The 13,245-nt window shown below is 36.7% G+C and overlaps 1 long non-coding RNA gene across 1 annotated transcript in view; it reads right to left on the bottom strand.

Annotated features, from left to right (window-relative positions):
• Positions 1–8,340, bottom strand: part of LOC107712794 (uncharacterized) — a 15,475-nt gene extending 7,135 nt beyond the window's left edge. Inside the window, exon 1 of the long non-coding RNA XR_001636826.1 lies at positions 8,110–8,340. This is a non-coding gene — a long non-coding RNA (uncharacterized LOC107712794). The remainder of the gene's footprint in view (positions 1–8,109) is intronic.
• Between the last annotated feature and the right edge of the window lie 4,905 nt (positions 8,341–13,245).

Genomic DNA, 13,245 nt, shown 5'->3' with positions numbered 1-13,245 from the left:
TACATTTTAAATAGGGTAACTTGTAATCTGTAACCTATTACATTTCCAAAGTAACCTTCGTGACGTCACCCGTAGATTTCCGAAGAGCGTTTTTGAAGCTCAAAAGTGGGCGTAGGCGGCCGTCACTATCTTGGCAGCGCATCACCACGCGTCACTCCCGGATAATCTAAAATGGGCAAAGAGGCAGGAGCTGGTTGCTGAAACCACACCTACCTAGCTCGACGGTGGCGACAGTAGCGGCAATCCACCTGCCACTCAAGTGGCCACGCCCTTAATTATGCAGAACTTTAAGGCTTAATATAATTTAAACGGATGAGTTAAAAAAAAATTCACCCCCTTCACAGTTGTCATGAAGGGCAAAATTAGCTATATAGACCAAAACCACTTTTTGTACCAGGCTGTAAACACATTTTTTTCTGCTGTAAAGTTGGGCATTTTAACATGGGGTGTCTATGGGACTGACTCCCTTTTGGAGCCAGCCTCTAGCGGCCAGTCAATGAATTGCAGTTTTAGTCACTTCCGTGTTGGTTTCACGAGAGAGGAAGGTTGCCGCTTGGAAAAGGCGCACAAAAAGGATTCTCGTAGCTTCATAATATTACGGTTGAACCACTGATGTCATATGGACTATTTTATCGATGCCCTTACTACCTTCCTGGGCCTTGAACATGGTGCTTACATTGCTGTCTATGCAGGGTCAGAAAGCTCTTGGATTTCATCAAAAATATCTTCATTTGTGTTCCAAAGATGAGCAAAGGTCTTACGGGTTTGGAACGACATGAGGGTGAGTAATTAATGACAGAATTTTCATTTTTGGGTGAACTAACCCTTTAATTTCAGCTTTAAATAAGTTCTGGTGCATGAAAAGCAAGTGTTGAGTTGATTTATTAAGAGATTAAGCTCAATACAGTCAGACAAAACATTACAGTGCTCTGTAAATATCTGCCTTGTACATCTGTCCAGTGCAGTATTGATGTCATATACCATGAATTTCATTCAAGGCCATTTCTCGAATGTTTGGACTTGCAGAGCAAATGTTGTTGGGTTAAGAATAGCCCGCTGAAGACAGACCTCATCCCCCTTTGTACAGAAATAAATACATGACCAGCGAGATATACACTCTGCTGTCACAGGTGGGCTGCAAGGTGGCATTCAAATTACAACATGCAGTTACGAAACACGACAGTGACAAAGCTCTCTGGGGCCAAGAACAGTATATGATGAAAAAAAAGTGTGATATAAAATTTTACCCCAAAGGTGTTTTTCATATGTTGACATATTTCCTATTGATTTTTGTTTATTTTATTTTATTATTTCCCATACATTCATGTTTTTATTTATTATTAATTACCACAATTTTCCATTTTCCTTTGCATTTCTTAATACAAAACTTGAGTAAAAAATAAATAAAATAAAATAAAATAAAATAGAAAAGCTGATTGTCAACTTTATAGGTGTACACTAACATATAGGCTTCAAAGCTAACAGATATGGGCAAGAAGTCACAGATGAAGATTTCAAGAGTTCAAATCTTTTGAAAAACATCAAATTGTCAATATTGCTATCTATATTTCCTGGTTTATGCCCCGTCTGGCAGGTAAATAGTTCAAACAGAGAGGCCATTGCAACATGGACAGGGTGTGCTAAGCGCTGTCACGTGTGGCCTTTGGTTAAATGTCAAGCTTGTGTCATGTCCATTTCTTAAACACAAACCATCCTGAAGACATGTGATGTCTTAGATGAGGGTCCATCTGACAGCAACTGTGTACAGGCAGCCCTGAGTGTAATAATGCCTGCTCAGATTGCACCCATCTGCTCTGGTTAGTAACTGTACACCTAACGCCATCTAACAAACAGATCTACAACAAAGCAAACAAGCACATTTTTGTGATCTAACGCCGGTAGTGACCTTAACACGTACCCTCAATCTATTATTTTCCCTCGCAAACAAAAATGACATTTCCCCTGAGGACACTGGTGTTCACACTGATAGTGACCCATCATCTCTTTAAATGTCTCAACAATTAACAAGATGCCTTACTAATTTGAGGTGCAGCTTAAGTAGTATATGGCAGAGAGAGATGCATTTACAGACATTAGTGCATCAGATTTTGTGAGAATGTGCACTCAGAGATGTCCCTGTCCTCACATACCCTTTAACACTTAAAAAAAAAAAAGCATTAGGATTAAATGGTATATTTAGAATCAAACAAATAGTTTTGAATAAAACTAGGATGACCAGAGACATAGTCACTTAATGCACTAAAAAGAGAGTTATTTTTATTTATTTTTTCAACAAAATAAATGTATATATACATTTTCTGCTTTCAATAACAAATACTCTACCTGGTATTTTGTACATGGTACCATGGTAATACTGTGTTTTACTGGACAAGAACAAGGAAAGGAATTACACTACCAATTAAAAGTTTAGACACTATTCATTTGGGCTACTATTTTACCACAAATGTATGATGTATGGAAATTATACATTTATTTATAATAATTAAAATTACCCCCAAAGGTTTTTTTTCTTCCCTTTGATGATATATTACCTATTAACAGGATATGTATTTATTATTAATACTTACTAATATTTTCTATTTTATTTTTTTAAATTAAACTTAATTAAATAAAGCTATAAAACAACAAATGAATGTATGGGAATTAGAGATCAAATAAAATAAGTAATTCTATAATGGATCATTTTTTTCTACAAATTAATTTGATTGTCAACTTTTAGGAGTACACTAGTACAGATGCCACCAAAGCTAACAGATATGCGCTAAAAGTCACAAAAATAAAATAAAATAATAAAAAACAAGCCATTCTATAGTGAATATAATTTTTATGAATTAATTAAAGAATTTAATAAGCATTTAGGTCATTGTTTAAGATCCGTAGAAATGCCTAAAATTGACTAGTTGTGTACTTTGCACCATTAAACAAACAAACAAAACAGTATATTAGTATTTCTATATGATACTGTCATTCTATCCATAGTACCGCCACACTATAGGGATGGCACTACAACAAATTTCCAGTGAGGGCAAGTAGTGTGACACAAGAGATTTATCCATTATAGTCAAAAAAAGCAGTCTACAGCTATGATGAGAGCTTTAGTTTCATTCATAGTACAATAATGAGCTCACAATCACAGTTAGCTGTAGTATTGTGGTTCTACAGAGCAGGTCAGGGAACGGCTCCTCGCCTCAGAAGACGTTTACCTGCGTTTAATCTGACCTCTTTCTCTGTCCTGCTGCTGTCCCAACTCTAAAAATACCACACCCGGCCATGCACAACAATAAAGCGAAATACTTTGTGGTTTATAATGACTTCAAACTGCATTGTTTAATTTTTAATGAACGCTACAACAAGATTTTACACTAATTTTATAAGTGCAGTGTTTGAAAAATGCTCACAGAGTAGAGCTAATTTTTGCAATAAATCTGAATAAATTATGCCTGTGCGTGGGAGGACATTATTAACACACACACGCACACACACACAAACACCCACATATGCTTCTGCATATAAATGTCTCCCAGTTTAATGTTCCAAAGCACTCCAGATCCACAGAACTGGAACTCTAATTCCTGCATCCAGGATTCTGATGTATTATCATTCCTCTCTGCTTCAGTCAGCTCAGATTACAGCAGCCTGCCAGGGTTCACTGAGGGAATTAAGACGCCCAGTGTGGCGACAAACAGGAGAAGGTCATGCTGGTTAGTCCTGCCCACGCTGGTTCTCGATGCCAGGCGTGAGATGGGTACTGCGGTAGAAAATAGCGTCTGTCTCACAGCTGGACTGCCAGCGCAGGCTGAACGATGGCTGAGACAGGGGCGAACGCTGGCCCTCAACCTCTCCTCATGTTTGAGCGTTTGAGACCCATCAGCTGTTAAGATATCTACCCCTCTCCTCCTCCTTCTCCTCCTCCTCCTCTTCCAGACTATGCCAATTACTTTCTTTCTTCCTCTCCTCTTCTCTTTCCATCTCTCTGATTGTATGACTCAAGCCTCACAAGCAGGTACCCAAAAAAGTACTGTAGCATTTTTTTTTCAAATAGTGATAATATGAGATGGCAGTACTGATAATGTACTGATAATATATATATATATATAGTGTTCCCACCTTTAGATTTTCTATGCTTTTCCCAGATTTTCATAATAATAAGATTAGGAGATTGTACTATAATTTCTAGCCATTTCTAGCTGAGCATAAGTGAAAAAAAAAAGAATTAATTTTAAAATGAAAAGTTGAATTTTAATTTGACTTTCAGATATGAATGATTTTTATGACTTTTCCATTTTAAAATAAAAAATGTTTTTTATAATTTTCAGATAATTTTAATCATGTTAAATTTAGAAAAACATTTATTCACTATAGAACATTAAGTTAAATTAAATTAATTAAAGATATTAATTTATGAACTTTAAACATACAAAAATGTATTCACTATATATATATATATATATATATGTGTGTGTGTGTGTGTATATAATATATAATTAATTAAAATGACTAATATATTATTAATATTATTCATTTTCATGGCTTTTACATTTATAGATGTTTTTAATCAATTTTTAGTTGTTTAGTTGACATTTCCAAGTCATGTAAACTTTAAAAAATCTTAAACATCTATCTTAAAAAGTCAGACATGTCTATAGTGGATATAATTTGGATTGATGATTATTAACTTTTTTTAACTTTTAGGGAAAAAAATATTCCTTACAGAAATTTCTGAAACTTACCATTTTATTAATTTTGACGTCTTGCTTTTTAAAATTCCATAAGGTTTTCATGACCATGGGATCTCTGTATATGCTATGAAACTTAATTAATTGATTTCATGTTACATGGAATTCATTACATTTAAATCCATGATATTCACTGTACCACTACCATGTCTAAAAACCAGGGTAAATCCATAGTATTTTATAATTATGGAATTACCATAAATATGCTATGACAAAACTACAATGGTTGTTGGATAGTATACTATATACAGTAAATGATATACTTGATGACATTCAGTACATCACAGTACCATTTAAATGCCAATATGAATATAATAAACAAGTAGTGCCATGGTATTTATCAGTACCATCACTGAACCATAGTACCACCACAGAAACTTCAAAATCTGTAACGCAATAACTAAAACATGTCCTAATCCTGCTGTAATCACAGCAAACAGCCTCTCAGCCACAGACAGACAGACGGATCAGAGATCAAAGTTTTCACGGTGCATGATAATACTGATCAAACAAGCTCTTCTAACCGCCCGACCTCCCTCACTGCCTCATACGACATGACCGACATGTCTGACAGAGATTTCAGTCTAGAGACAGACAGCTAGTAATCGCCAGTCTCTAATCTAATCTCTAATGGTTTAACAGTCAAATCCCTGCACTGTAAAAAATGACCGTGAATTTAACGGTAAAAGACTGTAAAAATGCTACAGTAAAAACCTGTTAAATGGTTAACGGTAAATTCCCCTACTATATACGGTGAAAAACTGTATTGGACATTACATGTATTGGACATTAATTTTACGGTAGTATACCGTTTTTGGAAGTGAAAAAGACCGTATAATTTACAGTGAATAACCGTAAACGCGTTTTTTTTGTTGAAATAACTATGTTTCTTAGTTTTTTCTTATCAGTTTTGTATATTAGGGTTGTGTGTTACACCTAATGTTGTTAAATGAATGTTTATTGCATTATTTCAGTTTCATGAGTGTTACCATGATGGTGTTTAGTGTTTGTGTGAATGACACTGTGCACCTTCTATACATGTTATTATTTAAAAGCTGCTTGTGATGGGCTTTGGTTCATCACGTGACTTTCTCATCACCACCTGCATTTGGTGGTTATCAGTGTATTACAAAGGTACAAAACAGATTTCAGTACTTCAATAGGCTGGTATATTAACATTATATCAGTTAATGAAATTACGGTATTTAACTGTAAATTTAAGTTAAAACCGTAAAACCTAAAACATTGCTACCGTATTTTTTACGGTAAAATTCCGGCAACCACAGCTGCCGGTTTTTTACCGTAAATTTTACGGAATTTTTTTTACAGTGTGGGGTCTGCAGCGCACAGTGTATGGAAAACAGAATTCATGTGCCCACTTCCTGTTTCAAAGCATTCCCAAGTAATGACAGCCAAAAGTGTTATATTTAATGAATAACTGAGATAAACCCTAAGATATGGATTAGTTTCCAATAATTCAACAGTCTGATTATTTTGCTTACACCACAAGTACACGTGTTTATCTCAAGCCATCAAACAAGGTTTCAACCTTAAAACTAGTTTGTGTATAGAACTACTAAGTTCCTTACACCACCAATTCTGCTTATAAACAGACCAAACTGCTGTTAGTGTTTCAAAACTCTGTAACAATTCAAAAAGAATGTGGCAAAATGATATGCAATGTAATGCGGTCAACAAACCTGAAACTAAATCAAAGCCCCGCAAGTATAAAAAGCATTACACAGCTCTCTGGAATATTTGATTCTGATTGAACAATTGCCATATTCTGCTGTCAGATATTTTGTATTATGACCATTAAAGATTCAAATCGACTGGTCCAGGTAACTTATTTTCTCTCACAAATCCTGGCAAATTAATATTTAAACAAATGGTCATGTCATGTTAAAGTCATGTAGTTGCTTTTTACTAACGTTTAAAAAAAAAAAAAAAAAAGACCTCAATTTTCATGACATTTCAAATTTAGAAAAACGTCTATTCATTAGGGAAATGTTATGGCTTTAAGGTATGAATTTTACATTTCAACATAAATTTTTTTTTTTTATATTTCTGATGTAAAATAGTATTAATTTTCAGTACTTTTTCAAGAATTTTAGTGAATAGTGAATTTTGTTTATTTATTTGTTATTTTAAGTAATGACAATATAATTGTCTTTAAAAGTAATGGTAATGTCTAATGTGGATATAATTTTCATAATAATAACAATTTTCATGACTTTTTCATTTTAAAATGTCCTAATATTACCAGGTTTTACGTGACCATGGATTTTTATTATTATTATTTAAAACTAAATTTTGTTTCCAAGATTTTAAAAGTCCATTCTTTTAAAAGTCCAAGTCTGAATTTATAATATTTACACCATTTAAAAATGACCCAAATCAGATTGGTGGAAATTTGTAACACTTATGTTAACCATATTAAAAAAACAAACTTTTTGAGTTTACATAGTCATACTTTCTCTCATATTACATAAGTCTCTTTATTTTTACATCATAAAATAATTTCAACTCAAATAAAATATTTTATATTTACTTATAATACTAATTTGGTAACTAGCCTCATAATGAGTCAAATAATGTACAATCAACCAGTCATTATCACAAAATAAACCACTCCGCTTCATGATAACCCTGTCAAATTTTATTTTAGTGTAATGACCAGTTGACGGAACATTATAATCACTTAAACACTTTCAGCAACCCATCGGAGTGTATAAAATGAGATTGACAAGATTTAGAGGTAAAACGTGTATGGAAGCAGTGTGCTAGAATAATCACATGCAGTCTGATTCATATACTGTATGTGGGTGGAAGAGAGAAGCACAGCCTCTCTCTCCCCCCCCTTGTGGTTTTCCATGTGTGCACCGTTCACAGGTACGAGCCTTTACAAGACTTCCTGTCACTCTGTGCGGTCAGGTGAGAGAGAGGGGGTGTCCCCGGTGAGGGTGATATCATCACAATGATGCCATAAGGCTCCTGACGCACAACAACAGTGAGGGTCTAAAAGTCAGACTCCATTAAATCAGTTGACAATGGCTTCACGGATCTCCTGTCGTCTAGTCAGGACGGCGGGCAAAGAAGCAGCAAGCTTAAATGAATTAAAAGCTTACGAATCACTGACACACAACAAAACATAGTTACTTTCATTCAAGTAAGTTCAACACCATTGAACTAACCGGTTAACCAAGCATAAGTCTTCCAAGTACTGTCAGACTGTTAAGTGACAAGCAGCAAATTACATCTTGACAGATAATATTGTCACATTAAGCTGAATAACACTAAACAGGCAATATTTAGAAAGACACACAGTAAAAAGGAAGGGAACGATACTCACCGGTTATCTTCTGCTGATGCTTTTAGTTAGATGACCAGAATTCAGAATTCAGTCCGTTCATTCCAGCATGGTTGCATGTATGTATAAGCAGTGTATGTGTCCAAGTGCAGTTACCGTTGGCTGAGGGTTGATCCTGTGTTACCATTCACTGGCAGGCTGCCCCTCTCGATGTCTCTCTCTCTCTTTAACACTCCGATTCTCTCGCTTTCTATCATGCTATCACTCTCTCTCTTTCCCCCTCCCTTCTCTTCATTCTCTCTCTCTCTCTCTCTCTCTCCGCTCTCAGGCTGTTGAGGGTTGATCCTGTGTTACCATTCACTGGCAGGCTGCCCCTCTCGATGTCTCTCTCTCTCTTTAACACTCCGATTCTCTCGCTTTCTATCATGCTATCACTCTCTCTCTTTCCCCCTCCCTTCTCTTCATTCTCTCTCTCTCTCTCTCCGCTCTCAGGCTGTCAGAGCTGGGCTGCTCTGCCATGTGTTAGCCCACGTACAACTGCAACACAATGTGCCCACACACACACACACACACACACACACAGATCAGCTGTTGTTTCCCTTAGACGAACATGCTGACACACAATTTTCTAAATTACTCCTCTCCAAAATTAGTTTAAACAAAAAACAGCTCAAAGGGTTCGCAAACACTCTTGGGTTTTAACTAGGGCTTTGTTAAGTGTGTGCGTGTGTGTGTTATAGTGAACAACCCCCTGCTATGATGGTAATATTTTGTCTGTTTCTCTCTATAGCCTTCTCACTTTCATGTCACAGAAGTGATATAAGTGTGTGTGTGTGTGTGTGTGTGTGTGTGTGTGTGTGTGTGTGTATGTTACAGTGAACTCCCCGCTGCTATGATGGTAATAATTAATCTTTTTCTCTCTATATTCCTCCGTATCCCTTTCGTGTCACAGTAGTGATATGCAAATAACCAAGTTTCTATTCATTGAAGATGTTCAAACTAGGCACATTTTGTGAAGAAAAAATCATTGTAAAAACATAGTTTGCACAGTTTAAGCATAAAATATTTGCGCATCCTGGACATGTTGCGCTACAAGTATAAATGATACCTCCAATCATGCAGCTTGAGGAGAGACGAGTGCTAGTATATTTTTATTAGTGATCTGACTTACAATATTTATATTGTGGACAGTTCAAGGGGGAAAAAACTCACATTACCTTATATTTAAGGAGCTGTATCTAGGAACCAGAATATCACAGATCACCATAGCAACCACCAGAATAACTTAGCAACCACATAGAAACACTCAGAACACTTTAGCAACTGGCGAATCAAGCCATATCTGGGAAGCAAAATATCATAAATCACGATTTAAGGTAAAAACAGCCAGAACATCTTAGCAACTGCATAGCAACACCCTGGAAACCACCCAGTTATGTTGCTGTGTAGTTGCTAGTGTGTTCTAGTGTGTTGCTAGTAACTACTTAGAACATCCTAGTTACTGAATAGCAATGTGCATAAACAAAACTCACTAGCAACCGCATAGCAACACCTTGACAACCACCCAACTATGTTGCTATACGGTGACTGTTTTTAACCACATTGCTATGCAGTTACTAGGATGTTCTAAGTGGTTGCTAGGGTGTTGCTAAAGCAATCACTTAGAACATCCTGTCCTGACATCCTAGCAATGTGCATAAAAACAGTCAAAACACCTTAGCAACTGCATAGCAACACCCTGGCTATGTTACTACGTGATTGCTAGTGTGTTCTGATTGTTCTATGCAGTTACTAGGATGTTCTATGTGGTTGCTAAATGTGAAAGCAACCACTCAGAACATCCTAGTAACTGCATACTGTAGCAATGTGCTTAAAAGTAGTCAGAACACACTAGCAACCGCATTGCAACACCCTGGCAATCACCCAACTATTTTGCAATGTGGTGACTGTTTTTAAGCACATTGCTATGCAGCTACTAGGATGTGCTAATTGGTTGCTAGGGTGTGCTGACTGTTTTAAGCACATTGTTAGAGTGCTAGTACTAGGTTGTTCTAAGTGTTTGCTTTAGCAACACCCTAGCAACCACTTAGAACATCCTAGTAACTGCATAGCAATGTGCTTAAAAACTGTCACAAAGTTGGGTGGTTGCCAGGGTGTTGCTATGCGGTTGCTAATGTGTTCTGAGTGTTTCAGCACATTGCTGTGCAGTTGCTAGGATGTTCTAAGGGGTTGCTAAGGTGATATATGATATTTCAGTCCCTAGATACGCTGTTCTTGGAGTGTTGCCTGTTTGCTCCAGGTAGTCTACGTAAATCCCCAAGACCACTCTCATTGTAATTAACTTGATGAGCACAAAACTCATTATTTTTATTGTTCTGCCCCCCGGCAGGAATCCTGTTCCTCATTATTACCATGATTAATCAAATCACACATTGTAGTTCATGTGTGTTCATTTATGCAACATTTGGGAAATTAAACTCAATAACTCTTGATGATCAAAAAGATAACTGATGCACTGTTCATCTGGCCCCATGGATTTTTTTGATCGAATGTAATTCCTAATGTCTATGGTGTGCTAGAATTTGTAATCTGCTCTGTTGTGCGGCACGTGCTTACACTCTACATTCACGAATCAGCAGCCTGGAGCTTGTACAAAAGTGTCCATGGCAACGGGCTGAACCCATGCCAAGTTATTTGGTCCTAGCATGCTAAAGATAGACGCACACAGTACACGGGAAAGTCTGCACTGCGTGAGATTCCAAACCAATAGCACCTGTACCTCATACTGTACAAACACTACACTAACAAGACACCTATGCTGAAGGAAACCGCTTAATAGAGGAGATCTGGTCCAACTGATAACCCATGGTATAGTGATAGTAACTGAATATATTACCATGGTACTTTGATATGTACTTTGATACCGTAGTAATTTACCATGGTATCTAAAATGGTACTTCTACGTACTTGGTGTTAGCCATGCTTACAAAAAGTACTGTAAAGGGACCATGGTACAGTGATGGTGCAGAATGGTAATACTATGGTAATTTGAAATAGACCATGGTACTAAAATTTATGGTATTTACATGGTACTTCCAAGAATATTAGTGTGTGGTGTGTGTGTCCACTTGATATGACACCATCTCTAAAAACCATAATACTTTTGTATAGGATATTGATTTACAACAATAATCTTTAGCGATGCACTTACACACACATCAAGGGGACAGCTTGCAGGGTGAACACAGAAAAGTGGGACATTACTGCAGGCTATGCCTCATACAACACCATCGCAGCCTGCCACATTCCCGCTGGCCCCCTAATGAACGGAAACCCAGGGCGGATCTGTCACCAGAACGCTGTCCTGCGCAGCCTGGAAATGGTGGAGCCAAGCTGCCTACACACAGTCTGTCATATAGGGGAGGAGAGGACATCGAAACATGTAAAATAAAACTGTACCTCCATTTGAACACCTGTGAGAAACACAGACCTTTTATGAATCTGTCAGTTCCAGATGCAGTTGTGATGTTGAGAATTAAATTCGGCTTGACCCGCTGAATGACAGCTTGACGTCTTTGAAGCACCAGTCAATGTTTGTTTGTTGGCTCAGATAGATAGCCTCTCTTTCACAACCCTGCAGGAGAGCGATAGAGAGGAGAGGGGAAAAAGAGGAAGAGAGAGCAGTAAACTCTTTTGTGAATGACATGGATGCATGATAGATAGAGAGATAAATAGATATAATAACAGCAGAAAGCTAGATAGATAGATAGATAGATAGATAGTTTCTGATTCTGCAGTCTCAGTGTGTTGTATGTTGTGGCCTTGTTCTTAGTGGATGCAGTGAGTGGTAAAAGTGAAGTGGCTTCCTCTGATACATTAGAGCGTCTTTCGCTCATCAGTGAGACAAAGAGGCTGTCAGAGCACTGGAGTGACTCTGATCTCCCTCCCACGACACACAAACAACCCACAATGCTCTCCTGATCTCACTGCGCTGTCAATCACACTAGCGAACACATTTCAGTGCTACTTTTGATTTGATTATTAAAATTTAAAACAACCATTTTCTATTTGAATAATTAAAAAAATGTAACTTATTCCTGTGATGGCAAAGCTGAATTTTCATCAGCCATTACTCCAGTCTTCAGTGTTACATGATCCTCCAGAAATCATTCTGGTCTGTGTTGATCTGGTGCTTAAGAAACTTTTCTTATTTTTGTGCATTTATTTGAAAAACACTATAAACATTATAAATGTCTTTACTGTCACTAGTTGTTATAAACATGCATAAAACCTCCTTCATATTCATGACATGTGTCATGTCATGATTATGAAGGTGTCATGTCAGTCTTATGCACACCCCTTCAAGTAAAGTGTAACCCTTTTTAATATTTTGATTATTTAATGCATCCTTGCGGTATAAAAATATTTATTTTTCATTCAAAGAAGTAGTATGTAGATTTCACTGTGCAACCAATTACTCAATAATTATTTTGGGAGATCTGCTTACAGTCAGAACTGGAGCTGGTCTAAGTGTGTTTATACTTTGAAACTGTTGTGCAGGAACACTTGAATCCATGTGTGCGGGTGTGAAAGAGATTGAACGGAAGACAGAGTTAACCTTACTGTTACAGCTTTGCATGAAAACTGACAAAAGAGCTAATGATTATAACTTAAGCTTAGTAGGCATTTAAATCAATACATATATACACCATGCTCTATTAATCCACTTATCTGTGCCTTATTTTGAATGCTTTCAGGCTGAAAGTAACCTGAGATTGTAAACGGACAAATTAATTACCTTTTGTGTATATTTCAGAGCTGTTACCCCCATGTTGACAATGCAGCTATTGTGTAAATTCTTAAAGGGGTCATATGATGCGATTTCAATTTTTCCTTTCTCTTTGAAGTGTTACATACGGAAGTTCTAAGCGGTCATGCATTTTTTTTTTTTTCCTTCTTGTTTTCTCGTTATAACGACTTATTTTCTCGTTATATCGACATAACGAGAGTTGTTTTCTCGTTATAACGACTTAATTTTCTCGTTATATCGACATAACGAGAGTTGTTTTCTCGTTATAACGACTTAATTTTCTCGTTATATCGACATAACGAGAGTTGTTTTCTCATTATAACGACTTAATTTTCTCGTTATATCGACATAACGAGAGTTGTTTTCTC

Source organism: Sinocyclocheilus rhinocerous, unplaced genomic scaffold (genome assembly GCF_001515625.1).
Source record: "Sinocyclocheilus rhinocerous isolate Xijiao unplaced genomic scaffold, SAMN03320098_v1.1 scaffold1740, whole genome shotgun sequence".
In the NCBI taxonomy this organism is placed as follows: Eukaryota; Metazoa; Chordata; class Actinopteri; order Cypriniformes; family Cyprinidae; genus Sinocyclocheilus; species Sinocyclocheilus rhinocerous.
This window is presented reverse-complemented; position numbering and strand designations above follow the sequence as displayed.